This window comes from Tachyglossus aculeatus, chromosome 23 (genome assembly GCF_015852505.1).
Source record: "Tachyglossus aculeatus isolate mTacAcu1 chromosome 23, mTacAcu1.pri, whole genome shotgun sequence".
In the NCBI taxonomy this organism is placed as follows: Eukaryota; Metazoa; Chordata; class Mammalia; order Monotremata; family Tachyglossidae; genus Tachyglossus; species Tachyglossus aculeatus.
The window spans coordinates 13,115,295-13,133,006 of NC_052088.1; the positions used below are offsets into that span (position 1 = coordinate 13,115,295).

Here is a 17,712-nt window from a genome sequence, read left to right on the forward strand (position 1 = left end):
GTCTCACATGGGGCTCACAATCTAGCGGGCAGAGAGAACAAAGCGCTTAGCTTCCTCCTGCCAACTGCCAGTTCAGTGAGGAAAGGCCTCTACAAAACAAGTGCATCCACGAGCCATTGTTCACCCGGGGACCCAGCCTCGCCCAGGCTGAGATAATTGTGTGGTAGAGAATTATTATATTAGTCCAGAGTCATGCTGCATCAAAAGAGCTTGTAGTAATGGTAAAGGGAGGAAATTGAAACCTTGAAAATGGGGAGCCTGAAGTCTAGTCTCTAAAGCTTGGCAAAAACTGACTATTTGGAGCCTTGGGCAGGATGCCATTGGGAGCCAGGGGGAGGGGGAGAAGGGAGAAGCTGGATAAAAGAAGGGAACTCGCTCTGACTCCAGTAGCTTCACTACTTAGAATTCCCCCTTCCTGGAGAAGCAGTGTGGCTCAGTGGAAAGGGCGTGGGCTTTGGAGTCAGAGGTCATGGGTTCAAATCCCGGCTCTGCCAATTGTCAGCTGTGTGACTTTGGGCAAGTCGCTTAACTTCTCTGGGCCTCAGTTACCTCATCTGTAAAATGGGGATGAAGACTGTGAGCCCCCCATGGGACAACCTGGTCACCTTGTAACCTCCCCAGCGCTTAGAACAGTGCTTTGCACATAGTAAGCGCTTAATAAATGCCATCATCATCATTATTATTATTATATAGGGAGTATTATCTAGTCACCGTATAGTCTTGGTCTCTGAAATCCCACTCTCAGACCGCACCTCAATCAATCCATCGATCCATCAATTGGATTTATTCAGTGCTTACTGTGGGCAGAGCACTGTACCAAGTGCTTGGGAAAGTACAATGTAAGAGAGTTGGTAGATGTGATCTCTGCCCACAAGGAGCTTAGGGTCTAACAGCCTCCTAACCTGCCTTCTGTTCCACACCACTTCTCCCCGCAAAATAGTCCCTTCTTCTTTCCTGCACAAAGACCTCCAGTCTCCTGACCTCTTCCTCTTATCCTAGGCCATCACGTTCCACCTGGACTCCTTACCCAACCTCCCTTCTCTTGACACAAATCTACGACCTCGACTCCATCCTCTCTGCTGAACTTGATTCCCTTGCCTCATTGTCTGTCTCTGTGGATCTCACGGCACCAACCCCCAGCCCTGGATCACCTTCACGGTAGACTTCTCCATTCCTGCCGCAGAGTGATATGGACAAAAATCGAGCCACCAGGCTGACGCTAGCCATCTCAAACTTATAATTCTACCCTCTCCTCTGCTCAAAAACATTACCTCTCTTCCCTCCCATACCCACTGCTCTCACCAACAATCCTCATCTTTAAATGTCTTTGGAAGCCTTCCCCACCTTCCCTCGCTCTTACCCCTGATGACTTTGCCAACTACCCTATCTATCTGTATTTTCGCCTCAATGTTTTGCATGATTTGTACAACCCCGAAACAAGGCAGGGCAATTAGGCAGGGAACTAAGTCTAGCGATAAGGGGAGAAGGAGAAAAAAGAGAAGCAAAAAAGGAGAAAAGAGGGGAGAAAGAGAAAGTTAAGAGATATCATCATCATCAATCGTATTTATTGGGTGCTTACTGTGTGCAGAGCACTGTACTAAGCGCTTGGGAAGTACAAGTTGGCAACATATAGAGACAGTCCCTACCCAACAGTGGGCTCACAGTCTAAAAGGGGGAGACAGAGAACAAAACCAAACATACTAACAAAATAAAATAAATAGAATAGATATGTACAAGTAAAATAAATAAATAGAGTAACAAATATGTACAAACATATATACATATATACAGATATGATTCCTTCTGAAACTATAGCTCCTCCAGGAGACCTTCCCTGATTAATCTCTTATCTCCCACCCCAAATAACCCCTCAAATGCACTTCCACAATGCAAGGACTTGGTGCTCACACTCCCATTCAGCACTTTTGTAAGAATCTCTATACTTCATTGCTCCTTCCTACCTGGAGGGCTGGGGGTGCCATATTTTAGACAGTTTCCCCCAACTTCAAGTCCGAGGCCTTGAAATGCCCACACTGTGATTGCTAGGAGAAGAGAGAGAGAGGCAGGAGTGGGAAGGGGTTCTCAGTATCCCCCAAGTCCTCTGTGGCACTGATTCTGAACTGGAGAGTCTGTTATAGTGTCCAAGGATGGAGGAGGAGATGCCTGGGGCCATCAATAGTAGCAGGAAAGCAGTGTGGGCTAGTGGATAGAGCACAAGCCGGAGAGTCAGAAGAAATGGGTTCCAATCCCAGCTGTGCCCACTTGTTTGCCATGTAGTCTTGGGTAAGTCACTTCACTTCTCTATGCCTCAGTTACCTCATCTCTAAACTGGGGATTAAGACTGTGAGCCCCGTGTGGAAACGGGACTGTGTGCAACCTGATTACTCTGTATCTACCTCAGCCCTTAGAACAGCGCTTGGCGCATAGTAAGCGCTTAACAAATACCACAGTTATCATTATTATTATTATCATTATTTGGTGCTTACAGTATGCTAAGCACCGCACAGCCCCAAGAGTCCACAGATCCTAGGTGGAGGGGGATAAAAATAGAAGTTTGGAAGATTAGTTTATGCACACGCTGAGCATATGTGTGTTTGTCCAGAGCTCCTGGATGTGTAGGCAGGTTCTTCACTGACTTTATATTGCTTTCAGAATAATATAATGCCTTATAAATAATCCATGCTGACCTGTACTATCCACTGCATTAGTGCATCAGAAAATTTACTTTCTGATGAAGTGCTGATCTCAGATATTCTCCTCTGCTAATTTCCCCTCAACCGAAGCCTAGACCAGATTTAACCTCTTTGGAACCAGAAACAGAACATTCCTAGGAGAGGGTGAGAGGTGGGGAAATGATCTTCCCCTAAACATGTGATTCAATCTACTAAGCAGCGTACTCTTATGGAAAGAGCACAGGCGTGGCAGTCAGAGGACCTGGGTTCTAATCCCATTCTGCCGCTTGCTTGTTGTGTGACCTTGGGCCAGTCTCTTAACTTCTCTGTGCCTCAGGTTCCTCATCTGTAAAATGGGGATGAAATACCTGTTCTTTCTCCTACTTAGACTTGAGCCCCACATGGGACAGGGACTGCGTCTGACCTGATTATCTTGTGATCTACTCAATGCAATTGAATGAATGAATGAATTTAAGTGCTTGACAAATTGTGAGCACTTAAATACCACATTATTCCTATTATTGAGCTCTTAAAAGATAAGGGACCTATTATTATCAGCTTGGGGAGGTGTTCTGGGCTTAGGAAGAGTTGCTTGCTTCATTATTAAGGTAATATTTTTTCCAAGAGGCCTTCCCCAATTAAACCCTATTTTCCCTGGCATGCTCTCCTTCTGCATAGTCTATGCACTTGGATCTGTGACTTTAGGACATGTGATATTCACCTCACCCCCAACCCAGCAGCATTTATATACATATCTTTAAATTATATATTATAAATTACTTATTTATTTGTATTCATGTCTGCTTCCCCTTCTAGACTAAGCTCGTTAGGGGCAGGGATTGTGTTTGCTAGTTCTGCTTTATTGTATTCTCCCAAATGCTTAGCACAGTGCTCTGCACATAGTAAGTGCTCAATAAATATCATTAATTGATTGATGAAGATTCACAACTCCTCTTGGGTAGGGAATATTTGTTTTGCTTCTGTTGTACTAACCCATGCACTGAGTATGGTGCATTAATAATTATGATATTTGTTAAGCGCTTAAGATGTGCCAAACACTGCACTAAACACTGTACTAAAATGGATTTCTTGCCATTTCTTCAATAGCTAGAACTGGCTTACCCAATATATTAATTGGGTTCACCCCGCACATCCAATCCGTCACCAAAACCTGCATGTCTCATCTCCGCAACATTGCCAAGATCCGCCCTTTCTTCTCCATCCAAACCTCTACCCTGCTAGTTCAATCTCTCATCCTATCCTGACTGGATTTCTGCATCAGCCTCCTCTCTGATCTCCCATTCTCCTGTCTCTCCCCACTTCAATCTATACTTCACGCTGCTGCCCGGATCATCTTTGTGCAGAAACACTCTGGGCACGTTACTCCCCTCCTCAAAAATCTCCAGTGGCTACCCATCAATCTACGCATCAGGCAAAAACTCCTCACCCTCGGCTATAAGGCTGTCCATCATTTCACCCCCTCCTACCTCACCTCCCTTCTTTCCTTCTCCAGCCCAGCCCGCACCCTCCGCTCCTCTGTCGCTAACCTCCTCAATGTGCCTCGTTCTCACCTGTCCCACCATGGACCCCCGGTCCACGTCCTCCCCCTGGCTGGAATGCCCTCCCTCTGCACATCTGCCAAGCTAGCTCTCTTCCTCCCTTCAAAGCCCTACTGAGAGCTCACCTTCTCCAGGAGTCCTTCCCAGACTGAGCCCCCTCCTTCCTCTCCCCCTCCTCCCCCTCCCCATCCCCCCACCTTACCTCCTTCCCCTCCCCACAGCACCTGTATATATGTTTGTACATATTTATTACTCTATTTATTTTACTTGTACATATTTACTATTCTATTTATTTTATTTTAATATGTTTTGTTTTGTTGTCTGTCTCCCCCTTCTAGACTGTGAGCCCACTGTTGGGTAGGGACCGTCTCTATATGTTGCCAACTTGTACTTCCCAAGGGCTTAGTACAGTGCTCTGCGCACAGTAAGCACTCAATAAATATGATTGAATGGAATGAATGAATGAATATGTATATATGTATATATATACATATTCATTCTTTCAATCCTATTTATTATTTACTGTGTGCAGAGTTCTGTATTAAGCGCTTGGAATATATAATAATAATAATAATAGTGGCATTTATAAAGCACTTACTATGTGCAAAGCACTGTTCTAAGTGCTGGGGAGGTTACAAGGTGACCAGGTTGTCCCATGGGGGGCTCACAGTCTTAATCCCCATTTTACAGGTGAGGTAACTGAGGCACAGAGAAGTTAACTGACTTGCCCAAAGTCACACAGCTGACAACTGGCAGAGCCGGGGTTTGAACCCATGACCTCTGACTCCAAAGCCTGGGCTCTTTCCACTGAGCCACGCTGCTTCTCATCTATATATACGTATTTATAGACACTAAAACATAATGATATATGACATTTACCTTTCAAAAGGGGGTTTGCAGGAAGCGTGGTTAGGGAATGGAAGAAGAAGGGCAAGGCTTTCAAGTGGAGAAGTCCTGAAGGCCTGAGGAAACATATAATTGTAGGTCAGATGAGAGGGCAAGGCAAGAGAGATAGGTCTGGCTGCTAAAGCCAAGTGAATGAAAGAATTTCCCAAGAGCAATTTCAAGATAGTTTAGATTGTAAGCCTCTAGAGGGAAGGGATCCTGTCTTTTGTATCTGATGTACTCTCCCAACTGCCCAGGAGGTGCTCAATAAATACCACTGATTGATTCATCGGCCAGAGCTGCATACTTCATCTCAATTTGTGCCTCACCCAAAGTAATTAAATAGTTAAAGCACCAGGCCCAAAGAGACCAAAAAGAGACCAAAACAAACCAAAACAGACTCATGGAGCCGATGGAATAATGACACAGATCTTTGGGTCCTTGTAACTTAGAGGGGGCAGGAAATGCCTCTGAGGATCGATCAATAGTATTTATTGAGCACTTACTGTGGGCAGAGCACTATAGTAAGCACTTGGGAGAGTACAATATAATAGAGTTGGTAGACGTGTTCCCTGCCCACAGCGAGCTTAAAGTCTAGAGTGGGACAACCCTGATGTCTAGGCTGTGAGCTTATTATGGGCAGTCAGTCAGTCAATCAGTCAATCGTATTTATTGAGCCCTTATTGTGTGCAGAGCACTGTACTAAGCATGTGGGAGAGTACAATATAACAAGACACATTCCCTGCCCACAACAAGCTTACAGTCTAGAGACACGCTTACAATCTAGCAGGGAATGTTAGCAAGGAATGTATCTGCCAACTTTGTTATGTTGTACTCTCCCAAGTGTTTAATATAGTGCTCTGCACGCAGTAGGTGCTCAATAAATAGCATTGATTAATTGATTGATGTAGTAGGGAGAGGGAAGGCTGGAATAGAGGGGTGACTGGTGATCTCCCAACTTGTCCAGGATTCCTAAATTGGTCCTGTCATCATCATCATCATCAATCGTATTTATTGAGCGCTTACTATGTGCAGAGCACTGTACTAAGCGCTTGGGAAGTACAAATTGGCAACATCTGTCCCAACCCTAGAGGCTCTAGTGGAGCCGGGTGGGAACAGCCAAGGAGACCTTTTCTGCTTTCCTGTTCTCCCCACCTTTTTTTCCCCTATGGTATTTGTTAAGCACTTTCTACGTATCAGGCACTGTATTAAGCCCCGGGATAGTTACAAGCTAATCAGGTTGGACACAGTCCATGTCCCATGTGGGGCTCACAATCTTGATCCCCATTTTGCAGATGAGGTAATTGAGGCCCAGAGAAATTAAGTGGCTTGCCCAAGGTCACATAGCAGACAACTGGAAGAGATAACTTGGGATTAGAACCCGAGTCCTTCTGACTCCAGGCCTGAGCTCTATCCATGGGGCCATGCTGCTTCTGAGAGAGCCAGAATGAAAGTTAGAGTTAATGGTCAAAAAACTTAGCTGGATCTTCAAAAGTAGTTCTGGGTCTAGGAGTCCCCTTTCTTCACATCTGGGAAATTTTGGCGCTGGGGCTTATTACAGCAGTGATGATAATTATTGTGGTAACACGAAATGGGTTATTTCAGGAAAAAGAATGTAACTCTTAATCTTGCAGACCTTTCTTCAGGTTGGTCATAATATTCTGTATGGATAGATGGATGATGGGCCAAAGCATAGTTGCTTTCAAAAGACTTTTCAACAGAAGGAGGCATACGGTAAAACTTTCCTTCTATTCCATTGCACATTTACGTAGCTCTTTCTGTTTGGCATTCAGACAGAACCCTCTGCCTAGCTCGGATTTCTCATCTGTAAATTATGGATAATGCCTACAGTAATGCCAATGAAAAGGCAAACAACCCCAAGATGCAGGGGTGTTTTGAGGTGTCACTAGTAAAGCTTACAGAACTCTTGGCCAAATCCAAATTGTTCTACACAAACCTATTAAGCACTCTCCCCGATCTGTTATCCCCTCTCTGAACTCTCCTCATTTGAACTCTCTGAGGAAGAAAGTCCTCTTTTTAAAGACGAGGAAACTGAGGTTCAGGAACTTGGCGGAGGTCACCAAGGGAGCCGTTAGCAGCGTTGGAATGAAAATCCGTGAGCTGCCTATTCCGAGGCAGCTTGGGTACTGCCATTTTTGGAGGCAGAATCTTCTGCAGGAAAGGACCAGTGAAGGCATTTCTTCCATTCCAGTGCCAACTCTCTTTGGAGAAGAAATAATCACTTTTGATTTAATTTAATTCTGATCATAGACTCCTACGACTGGAATATCCCCTATGAGACTGGCTGGCCTTGTCCCCAGTCTAAATTTCAGCTGCTCTAATTTAATTTTCTCCTGTTCAGTCCTCAATGAACATGGGGGAAAGCTGTTCAGCATTCTCCCTATAAATCTTTTCATCTACTGAAAAACAGTTATTAAGTTCTCCCTTAGCCTTACCTTCTCTAAGATAAACAGCCCTAATTCCTTTAAACTTGCCTTAGGGGGCCTATTTTTCCACCCTTTCATCATATTAATTACTCACATTTCACCCCTTTTCGGTTTCGCTACATTCTTTTGGGGACCAGAACTTGGCACAGCATTGCAATTAGAACTCGACCCATATTTCTGCCGACACATCCCTGAACTACGCGGTTTTTTTCACAACTGCACTAAAAAATTCAACTTCTCATAGGAACTCCAGCTCTGTTTTCTGCAATCCCTGTACCTAGCTAATCTTTCTCCATCCTGCATTGGCTTGGGTTTCGAAGGGCCCTACTTTGTACTTGTCTCTTTGAATTTCACCCCATTGCCTTTGGCCCATTTTCTCAATTGGTCTCACTTTGAATTAGATTTGCCTTAACATAGTGTGGGCGACTCTTACCCAATTTTTAATCAGCTGCTAACTGGCATGCCTAATCTTGAGTCTTCAATCTAGGTCAACGAAGATACTAAAATGGGACCAGGTCCAGGAATGAATCCTCCGAAACACCACTTGATGCGTGTCCTAGATTTTGCCCGAGCCCAAGTGCTTTCTGGGGAGGAAGGACCAAGCTGTTGGGATTGATATTTTCATCCCCCAGAGCAAACGGTGGGTTGATTCCCTCCCTCCCACACCCATCATAGTGCGTGCATGCCATAATTCTGCTTTTTTCTCACTTCTTCAGGGGAAAAAAAGCTACTTTGGTCACTCATCTCCTGACCAATTGCTCTCTTTGAATCTGGCAAAGAGATCATTTATCTCCTGGAGGAGGAGACATGGGAATACCGAAAGGTATTACAAGGAAACTGAGGTAGGGTGAATCGGGTATCACCAAGCTGTGCTGTGCTAGGCTTCCTGGCACTCAAGACTGTGTCCCATTCTTACTCCTCTCTTCCTTCCATATTTCTAAAACTAGGGCTTATGCAGGCAATTCAATTGAAAGTGAGTTTTCTTCCTGAATTGTGCAAATAATTGCTAATTTTTCTTGTGGAGCGTCATTGGCAATTGCTCTGGGTTGGCTAGTACTGTAATGCATTAGACAGGCAAAATGATAAGATTCTGCACTTAAACTAATCTCCCCGTTGATGTCTGGCCCAAGTCCTCACCTTGGCTTGGAACTCCCTCTCTCCTCATATCTGACAGACCACCATTCTCTTCACCTTCAAAGCCTTCCTAAAATCCCATCTTCTTTAGGAGGCCTTCCCTACCTAAGTCCTCATTTCCCCTCTTCTCTCTCCTTTTGCATCATTTATATCCCTTAAGCACTTGATATTCACCCTACCCACTATGTATACATTCTTAGACTCTGCCATTTCCCATTTCTGTAATTTTTTTTAATGTCTGTCTCCCCCTCTAGACGTAAGCTCTTTGTTGGCAGGGATTGTCATTAACTTTTCTATTGTACTTGTACTCTCCCAAATTCTCAGTATAGTGCTACGCACACAGTAAGTGTTCAATAAACACCACTGATTGATTGACAAATCACCTAGTGTGACTTTTCTGAAAGTTTGTACATAAAGAGCACCTGTGGCACCATGAGGCCTAGTGAAAAGAGAACAGGACTGAATAGTCAGCTTGCCCTGCATCAGGAGGATAATGCTGTGACTGAATAGAGGCAACCAAACATACACTCTGAAATGTTATCATCCGTCTAGCTTCATGGCAGCCAAACGCACATATTTCTGCCTTCGTCACTTCCTTATGGCTTAAGATTATATTGGACAATCTGGCCTATTGTCCAATTCCCAGTGAGGTAACAGACTATTTATCCATTCCAAGCTCGTGTTTTCTTTACCCAGAGGCCCATTCAACATATGGGCCAGGTAGTGTTCGGGCCCACACATTCACCCTCAGGGGCTCTTTGTATTTGACTAATTTGAAAATAGTTCTGCTTGGGAAACTTCATAAAGAGGGTGGTTAACTCAATAGATAATAATAATGATGATGGTATTTGTTAAGCGCTTACTATGTGCAAAGCACTGTTCTAAGCACTGGAGGGATACAAGGTGATCAGGTTGTCCCACGGGGGGCTCACAGTCTTAATCCCCATTTTAAAGATGAGGGAACTGAGGCCCAGAGAAGTTAAGTGACTTAAAATCAAAGTCACACAGCTGACAATTGGCGGAGCTGGGATTTGAACCCATGACCTCTGGATAGATTAATCTCCTCATGGTTTAACATTTGGATTCCTGAATTTTCCACCTTGGTTCAGCCCCCTATGGAACACTGCATCCAAACTGGATAATCAGTCAATCAATTGTATTTACTGAGCACTTACTGTGTGAAGAGCCCTTAGGAGATTACAGTATAACAGAGTGGGTAGACATGTTCCCTCTCCATAGCAAGCTTATAGTCTGAAGCGGGAGACAGACTACTAATATAAATACTTAAATTACAGATGTGTATGTAAGTGCTCTGGGGCTGAGAGGAGGTGAACAAAAGGTGCAGATCCAAGTGCAAGGGGGATGCAGAAGGAAATGGGAGAAGAAGAAATGAAAGCTAAGTTGGGGAAGGCCTCTTGGAGGAGACGTGCTTTGAATAGGGCTTTGACGGTGGGAAGAGTGATGGAAGGGAGGACATTCCAGGCCAGAGGCAGGACATCGGTGAGGTGTCAGTGGTGAGATAGGCGCAATTAAGGTGCAGTGAGCATGTTGGCATTAGAGGAGCAAAGTGTGCAGGCTGGGTTTAAGAAATCAAGGACATAAGGTAGGAAGTGTATTAAAGCCTATAGTAAGGAGTTTGTTTGATGTGGAAGCAAATGGGCAACCACTGGAAGTTCTTGAGGATTGGGGAAACATGGACTGAATAGTTCTGTAGAAAAATAATCCTGGAAGCAGAGTGAAGTATAGACTGAAGTGGGGAGAGACAGGAGGCAGGAGGTCGGCAAGGAGGCTGATGCAGTAGTCAAAGTGGGATAAGATAAGTGCCTGGATTAACGTGGTAGCAGCTTGGATGGAGACGATGGAGAGAATAGGGCTTTGACGGTGGGAAGAGTGATGGAAGGGAGGACATTCCAGGCCAGAGGCAGGACATCGGTGAGGTGTCAGTGGTGAGATAGGCGCGATTAAGGTGCAGTGAGTATGTTGGCATTAGAGGAGCAAAGTGTGCAGGCTGGGTTTAAGAAATCAAGGACATAAGGTAGGAAGTGTATTAAAGCCTATAGTAAGGAGTTTGTTTGATGTGGAAGCAAATGGGCAACCACTGGAAGTTCTTGAGGATTGGGGAAACATGGACTGAATAGTTTTGTAGAAAAATAAGCCCGGAAGCAGAGTGAAGTATAGACTGAAGTGGGGAGAGACAGGAGGCAGGAGGTCGGCAAGGAGGCTGATGCAGTAGTCAAAGTGGGATAAGATAAGTGCTTGGATTAACGTGGTAGCAGCTTGGATGGAGACGATGGAGAGTAAAGGAAAGATTTTTGCGACATTGCGAAGGTTGAAGTGCCAGGAAGGTTCATTCCTTGTGCTTCAAAGTAACCCCAGACCACCTCATTTGCCTTGCCTCTGCATTGTTTCATCACTCCTTCTAGGTCTGTCTCTAATCCCCTCTCCTCCCTTGTGTTCTTAAATAGTGAGCCCCTTCAGGGCCAGGGACCATAACCAATTCCCACTTAGGCTTTCTTCCCCAGTACTTAGTACAGTGCTTTGCATATAGTAAGTGCCTAATAAATACTATTTTACTACTACTCTGTCTGTTTTTACATACCCTCTTCATCCAGTCATCACACTCCTGACTGAGCCTTCCCCCCAGCCACCTACTATGCTATAAAACATTGGTTGTTATAAAACAACCATCCTATTCTCCCTCGCCTCATAAATTCATTAAGCCCTCTCACTTTATACATCACTTTGTATAGTAGCACCTGCAGATGGATATGAAAAAGAACTACATTTTGGTGATGAAAAATAACTTACATTCCTTGACAGAGACCTCGCCACTTTTTGGCAGAGAGGAAGCTGGGGTTCAGAGAGAAGCTAAGTGACTTACTACTGATTTCCTTCAGAAGTAGAACAGATTACCATAATCCTCTAATCTTTATGTATTTATACCATACCCATATTCAGCATTTAGATATATTCAATTTTCTATTCTATTATTTATTCAGCAGCTACTTGACACCTGGCTTTTTCTCCAGCTTCCACCCTTCTAAATCCCATTTCCTTCTACAAGCCTTCCCTGGCTAATTATCAGTACCCCATATTTTATCAATCTTTCAGCTGCCTCTTGTACTTATGTATTCATTTATGCCCCACCTCCTGACTTGAACTGAACATTTATTTTTACTTATTCTGATTTTGTTTCTTGGGAATATTTCTAAGTCTGTCTCCCACTGTAAAGTGTAGATTCCTTGTGGGCAGGAAGCATGTCTAGCACTTCTGTTGTATTTTCCTGAGCTCTTAGTACAGTGCTCTGCAATTCAGTAGGCACTCAATAAAGGCTGTTAATATTACTATTACTGCTACTACTATTCTTCTTGGTAAATTGTTTCTGTCTGCCAGTCTCCCTCATTAGATTTTAAGCCTCTTGAAGGCAGGGAACACTTTTTTTGCTCCCAAGTGTTTCATTGGGTGTTCTGCACTCAGGAGACCCAAACTCAATACCACTGATTTGAATGAATCCTTAAATCCTTGCTTAGGCAATCAAGATTTGGTTGATCTTAAGAGGAAAATTGCCTCTCTCAGGGTCATACCTGGAGGGTTTCCAGTACTCTACCAGTCTTGACTATGGGAGGGAGAGTCAAGCAGAATCATATCCATTCCATTTCTAGCTTGGGCAGTGGCTAGCGAGTGGAAGGCAATCTGCTACAAGTCAAAACTCCCCTGCGCTGGGCAGCAGCAGCATTCATTCATTCATTCGTATTTATTGAGCACGGGAGAGAGTCGAGGGCAGAGACTCGAGTTTACTGCATGGAGGGAGATGATGGTAAACCACTTCTGTATTTTTACCAAGAAAACTCTCTGCATCCATTATTGCAACAATTGCAGATGAAGGTGGGGCGTTCTGGGAGAGATGTATCCATGGAGTCGCTATGGGTTGGAGACCACTTGACGGCAAAAGACAGGACAAGAGGCAAATTGACCAGCTGGGCCGAACCAGAAAAAAAAAAGAAAACTAAACTAGTTCATAGTGGGTGGGTTAAAAGGCACTGACAGATGAAGTAGTGCTAAAGCAGCTTAAATTAAATGACCTTGGCATATGGTTCTGACAAAAACCTTTCAATTAATTACTTAATTAACTGCTCTGTGCCTCAGTCTCCTCATTTGTAAAATGGGGATTCAGTACCCATTCTCCCTCCTACCTAGGCTGTGTCTAAACTAATTATTTTGTATTTACCTCAGTGCCTAGTACAATGTGTGGCACAAAGTAAACGCTTAATAAGTACTACAATTATTATCTATTATTACCACTTCTAATAGAGCAGTTATAGCCGAGTGACATATCTTAAATGCTGCTACCTATTTTAATACACAGTTCTGATGCAATTTTCTTCTCCTTTCACCCACCTTTCTGATCTTCTACCCAACGAATTAATTTGGTTCGTGTTGGAAATATAGTTTTGCAACACCTATTTTAAGGACAGGTTCCTGGTAGATGCTCAAGAAAAGATTATAAAGTCAAATGAATTTTGTAACTCATTATTCCAAGCCCAATGAAACGTGCCCCATTTTGAGACTGAAAAATAGAGTACAAGTCATAGATGTGCACTGGGAAAGGGGCAGGAGAATGAGAAGGAGACAGAGAGGGAGACTGAGACGTGGAGACTGAGAGGGGGAGACTGAGAAGGAGAGAAAGAGAAGGGGAGACTGAAAGAGGGAGACTGCTCATTCCTGTTCTCCAACCATTCAGGAACTCCACTCTGCAACAGATTTCACTGGGAGCCAGGACGGGGAGGGGAGGTAGACGGGATCCCACAGTCATACCTTGTTTGTTGGCTTTGGAACATATAGGCTCCTCTCTCCTGTCGTACGTCAGTCAATCAGTCAATCATATTTATTGAGCGCTGTGTGCAGAGCCCTGTATTATGCATTTGGGAGAGTACAGTATAACAGAGATGGTAGACACGTTCCCTGCACACAAAGGATGAGCCTCCTAAAGGGCAGCATCCCCTTTCAGAGCCAGCTGGGCATTGCAGGCTGCTTCCCCCCTTGGGGCTGTGCTCAGCTGGGAGGAGGTAGAAGTAGCGGTGGTGAGTCAGGATCAGCCCAGGGCAGGGAGTCCAGAGTCCAGGTCAGAGCTCCAAGGATGTAACCCCACCAAGTCTCCCCGCCACCACCCCCTCCATCAACCACCCTTTCCTCTGCAGAGCAGAGAAATAATACAATGGATGTCATACATGCCCACATTGGAAAGGGAGGGGAGAGGAGATCAGGCTATCAGAACTGCAGGCAGCACTAATCCGCCTCCTCTGACATTGGGGATGCCCTGTGGCCGTGTGGTAGGGTCTGGAGGGGTGCGAATGTCATCTGATCACGGGCCTGGAAGTTGGAAGGTTCTAAGACTGGCTCTGCCACTTGTCTTTGTGTAAACTTGGGCAAATCCCTTCACTACTCGGTGCTTCAGTTCCCTCATCCGTAAAATGGGGATTGAAGCTCTGAGCCCCACGGGGGACAGGGACTGTGTCCAACCCAATTTGCTCGTATCCACCCCAGTGCTTAGTACGGTTCCTGGCACATAGTGAGTGCTTAAGAAATACCATAATTGCTATCATTATTATCTGAAGGGCAGTGGCTCGAGTTGTGGCTCTCTATGGGGCCCTCCCTTAGTCTAACTAGGGCTACAATCCCTAAAGCCCCATGTTAATCCAGCCTTGCTGATGGCTGGAACCACTGGCCATAAAACAAGTCAGACTGACAATGCAGAATAAAGCTGTTTTCTTGTTTTTTGATTGCCTACTTCGTGCCGGGCACTGTATTTGGCTTTGCTTGACCAATACTTCATCTTCTCTTGATGACCAAATTGACACCCCAACACCATCCTTCCTGCTGACATCAACTCACTCACTCCCCTATCCCTTCGCCAATCTCAAACCACTAACTCACAACCCTGGATCACGTCCACAGTCAGCTCCCTTTGCTTCTATGCATGAACCGCAGAGAAGTGCTAGCAGGAATCCAGATATTAGCTCAACATCCATTTCAACTTGTTGATTTATGCTGTCGAGTCGTCTCCGACCCATAGCGACTCCATGGACACATCTCTCCCAGAACTCACCACCTCCACCTGCAAGCGTTCTGGTAGTGTATCCGTGGAGTTTCTTGGTAAAAATACAGAAGTACTTTGCCATTCATTCATTCGTTCAATCATATTTATTGAGCACTTACTGTGTGCAGAGCACTGTATTAAGCACTTGGAACTTGCAATACAACAATAAACAATGAAATTCCCTGCTCGCAGTGAGCTCACAGTCTAGAGTGAGGGAAATACACATCAGTACAAATAAATATGTACATAAGTGCTTTGGGGCTAGGAGGGGGGAAGAGCAAAGGGACAATTAAAATTACAGATAGGCACATAATAATAATAATGGTGGTGGTATTTGTTAAGTGCTTTCTATGTGCAAAGCACTGTTCTAAGCACTGGAGGGGATTCAAGGTGATCAGGTTGTCCCACGTGGGGCTCGCAGTCTTAATCCCCATTTTACAGATCAGGTAACTGAGGCACAGAGAAGTTAAGTGGCTTGCCCAAGGCCACGCAGCTGACAAGTGGCAGAGCCGGGATTCGAAACCATGACCTCTGACTCCCAAGCCCGTGCTATTTCCACTGAGCCATGCTGGGATGGGGGAAAAGCATTGCCTTATTCTGCATAGTTCCGCACAGTAAACTCAAATCTCCCCCCTCAACTCTCTCCCATGCCACCGCTGCCCAGCAAAGGTGAGTTTTGACTTGTAGCAGATTGCCTTCCACTCACTAGCCACTGCCAGCTAGGAATGGAAAGGGGGTGTCTTTGCTTGATTCTTCCTCCCGTAGCCAAGACTGGTAGAGTGCTGAGAACTCTCCAGGTGTGATACTGAGAGGGACAAATTCATCTTGGTCGGCTTTTACTCTGCCTTCTCCTCTGTCTGGCAACATTATTTCTCCATCCTGATTGACTCCCATGCCCATTGCCCTTCCCTAGTTGTTTTAGGTGTTTAACTCCCTCCTCAAACCCCCTAAGTAGTCACTGATGAGGACTCCAGGCCAACTTCCAGGGCCTGCGAGGCCCAGACATCTCCCTCTTCTTCCTGATTCCCCCTCCTTTCCCTCCATCCAGACACAAACCAAATGCCAGGAAGTGATGATGATGGCTAAGGGTTATAAAAACTAATACAACCTCAGTGGACCATTTCAGCAGTAAGAAATGTAGATGGGTTCTCTCACAAAAACTCAGCTATTGTTGAACTGTTGAAATGAAAGCATTCATTTTAAAACAACCACTAGATGTTGCTCAAAGGCTAATGTTCAAGCTTCAGTCAAACCATGAGGCAGAATTATATCTAATGAATCAGAGGCAGGGACAGAGAGAATCTATGTATGGAAAAACTCAAGTGACTGAAAAAGGAGAATGGTGGAAAGCATTAATACAGAGAATCTAATCAATCAGTCGTATTTATTGAGGACTTACTGTGTGCAGAGCACTGTACTAAGTGCTTAGGAGAGTGCAATGAGAGTTGGTAGACATGTTCCCTGCCCACAGTAAGCTTACACTCTAGAGGGGGAGACAGACATTCAAATACATAAATAGATTACAGATATTTACTTAAGTGTTATAGGGCTGAGGGTAGGGTGACTAAAGGGTGCAAATCTAAGGACAAGGTGATGCAGCGTGGCTCAGTGGAAAAGAGCCCGGGCTTTGGAGTCAGAGGTCGTGGGTTCAAATCCCAGCTCCGCCAATTGTCAGCTGTGTGACTTTGGGCAAGTCACTTAACTTCTCTGGGCCTCAGTTTCCTCATCTGTAAAATGGAGATGAAAACCGTGAGCCCCCCGTGGGACAACCGTATCACCTTGTAACCTCCCCAGCACGTAGAACAATGCTTTCCATATAGTAAGCGCTTAATAAATGCCATTATTATTATTATTATTATGCAGAAAAGAATGAGAGAAGAGGAAATGAGGACTTAGTCGGGAAAGGGGTCTTGGGGGAGATGTGATTTTAATGAGGTTTTGAAGGTGAGGAGTGTGATCACCTGTTGGATATGAAGGGGGAGGGAGTTCCAGGCCAAAGAAAAGAAAAAAGATCATTGCAGAGAAGCTTAATATGAAAGTTTAATATGGTTTCAGCCAAAGGATTTAGCCAAGGGGTGGCAACTAGAGGCTCTTAATGCAAGAAAACAGGACTCACTCCACTCCAAAATGTACCAGACACCATTCTTTTCAATGTTGGGGCGAATGGGGACCCCATATCCTCTTTATGGCTGACGCACAGTGTCCTTGAAGGCCCAGCGACCTCTGGGAGTTCTAGGCTCAGGTTGCTGGTAAGTATATACTTGTATCTACCCCAGCACTTCGAACTGTGTTTGACACATAGTAAGCCCTTAATAAATACCTTAAAAAAGAGGAAGAGAGGAAAAGAGGGCAGATGTACTCCCTCGAACACAGTTAGAGAGTCAGCTATTTGTCCCAGGAATGTTTTGGGTGGCCATGCAGGGTCACATCCATGAGGTTTTCTTCCACTCCAGCCCTGTTGCACAAGGATGTGGGAGGAACTGAGGGAGGGATGCACAGTGGTGCAAGCATTGGGCTCAGTTCAAACCGACCAGGTGAGCCACTTTTAAAACAGCTCCCTATCTTTGACCCCTTCTGGAGTTCCGGATGAGCTGAAATTTACTTTCCTAAGGCCTGGATACAGAGCATCCAGGGATATCTGGAAGAAGCAGAGAGAAACATAGAGAAGCAGCGTGGCTCAGTGGAAAGAGCACAGGCTTGGGAGTCAGAGGTCATGGGTTCTAATCCCAGCTCCGCCACTTATCGGCTGCGTGACTTTGGGTAAGTCATTTAACTTCTCGGTGCCTCAGTTACCTCAACTGTAAAATGGGGATTAAGATTGTGAGCCCCACGTGGGACAACCTGATCACCTTGTATCCCCCAGCGCTTAGAACAGTGCTTTGCACGTAGTAAGTGTTTAACAAATGCCATCATTATTA

At 44.9% G+C, this 17,712-nt stretch overlaps 2 non-coding genes across 2 annotated transcripts; one reads left to right on the forward strand and one right to left on the reverse strand.

The window, feature by feature from the left end:
- The first annotated feature begins 12,263 nt into the window (after positions 1 to 12,263).
- On the forward strand, positions 12,264 to 12,401 carry LOC119944988. Its single transcript, XR_005456124.1, has one exon. It is a non-coding gene; the product is annotated as a small nucleolar RNA SNORA7 (small nucleolar RNA).
- A 3,072-nt stretch (positions 12,402 to 15,473) lies between these two features.
- Positions 15,474 to 15,609, reverse strand: LOC119944940. The gene has a single exon (XR_005456079.1). It is a non-coding gene; the product is annotated as a small nucleolar RNA SNORA7 (small nucleolar RNA).
- Positions 15,610 to 17,712: the final 2,103 nt, after the last annotated feature.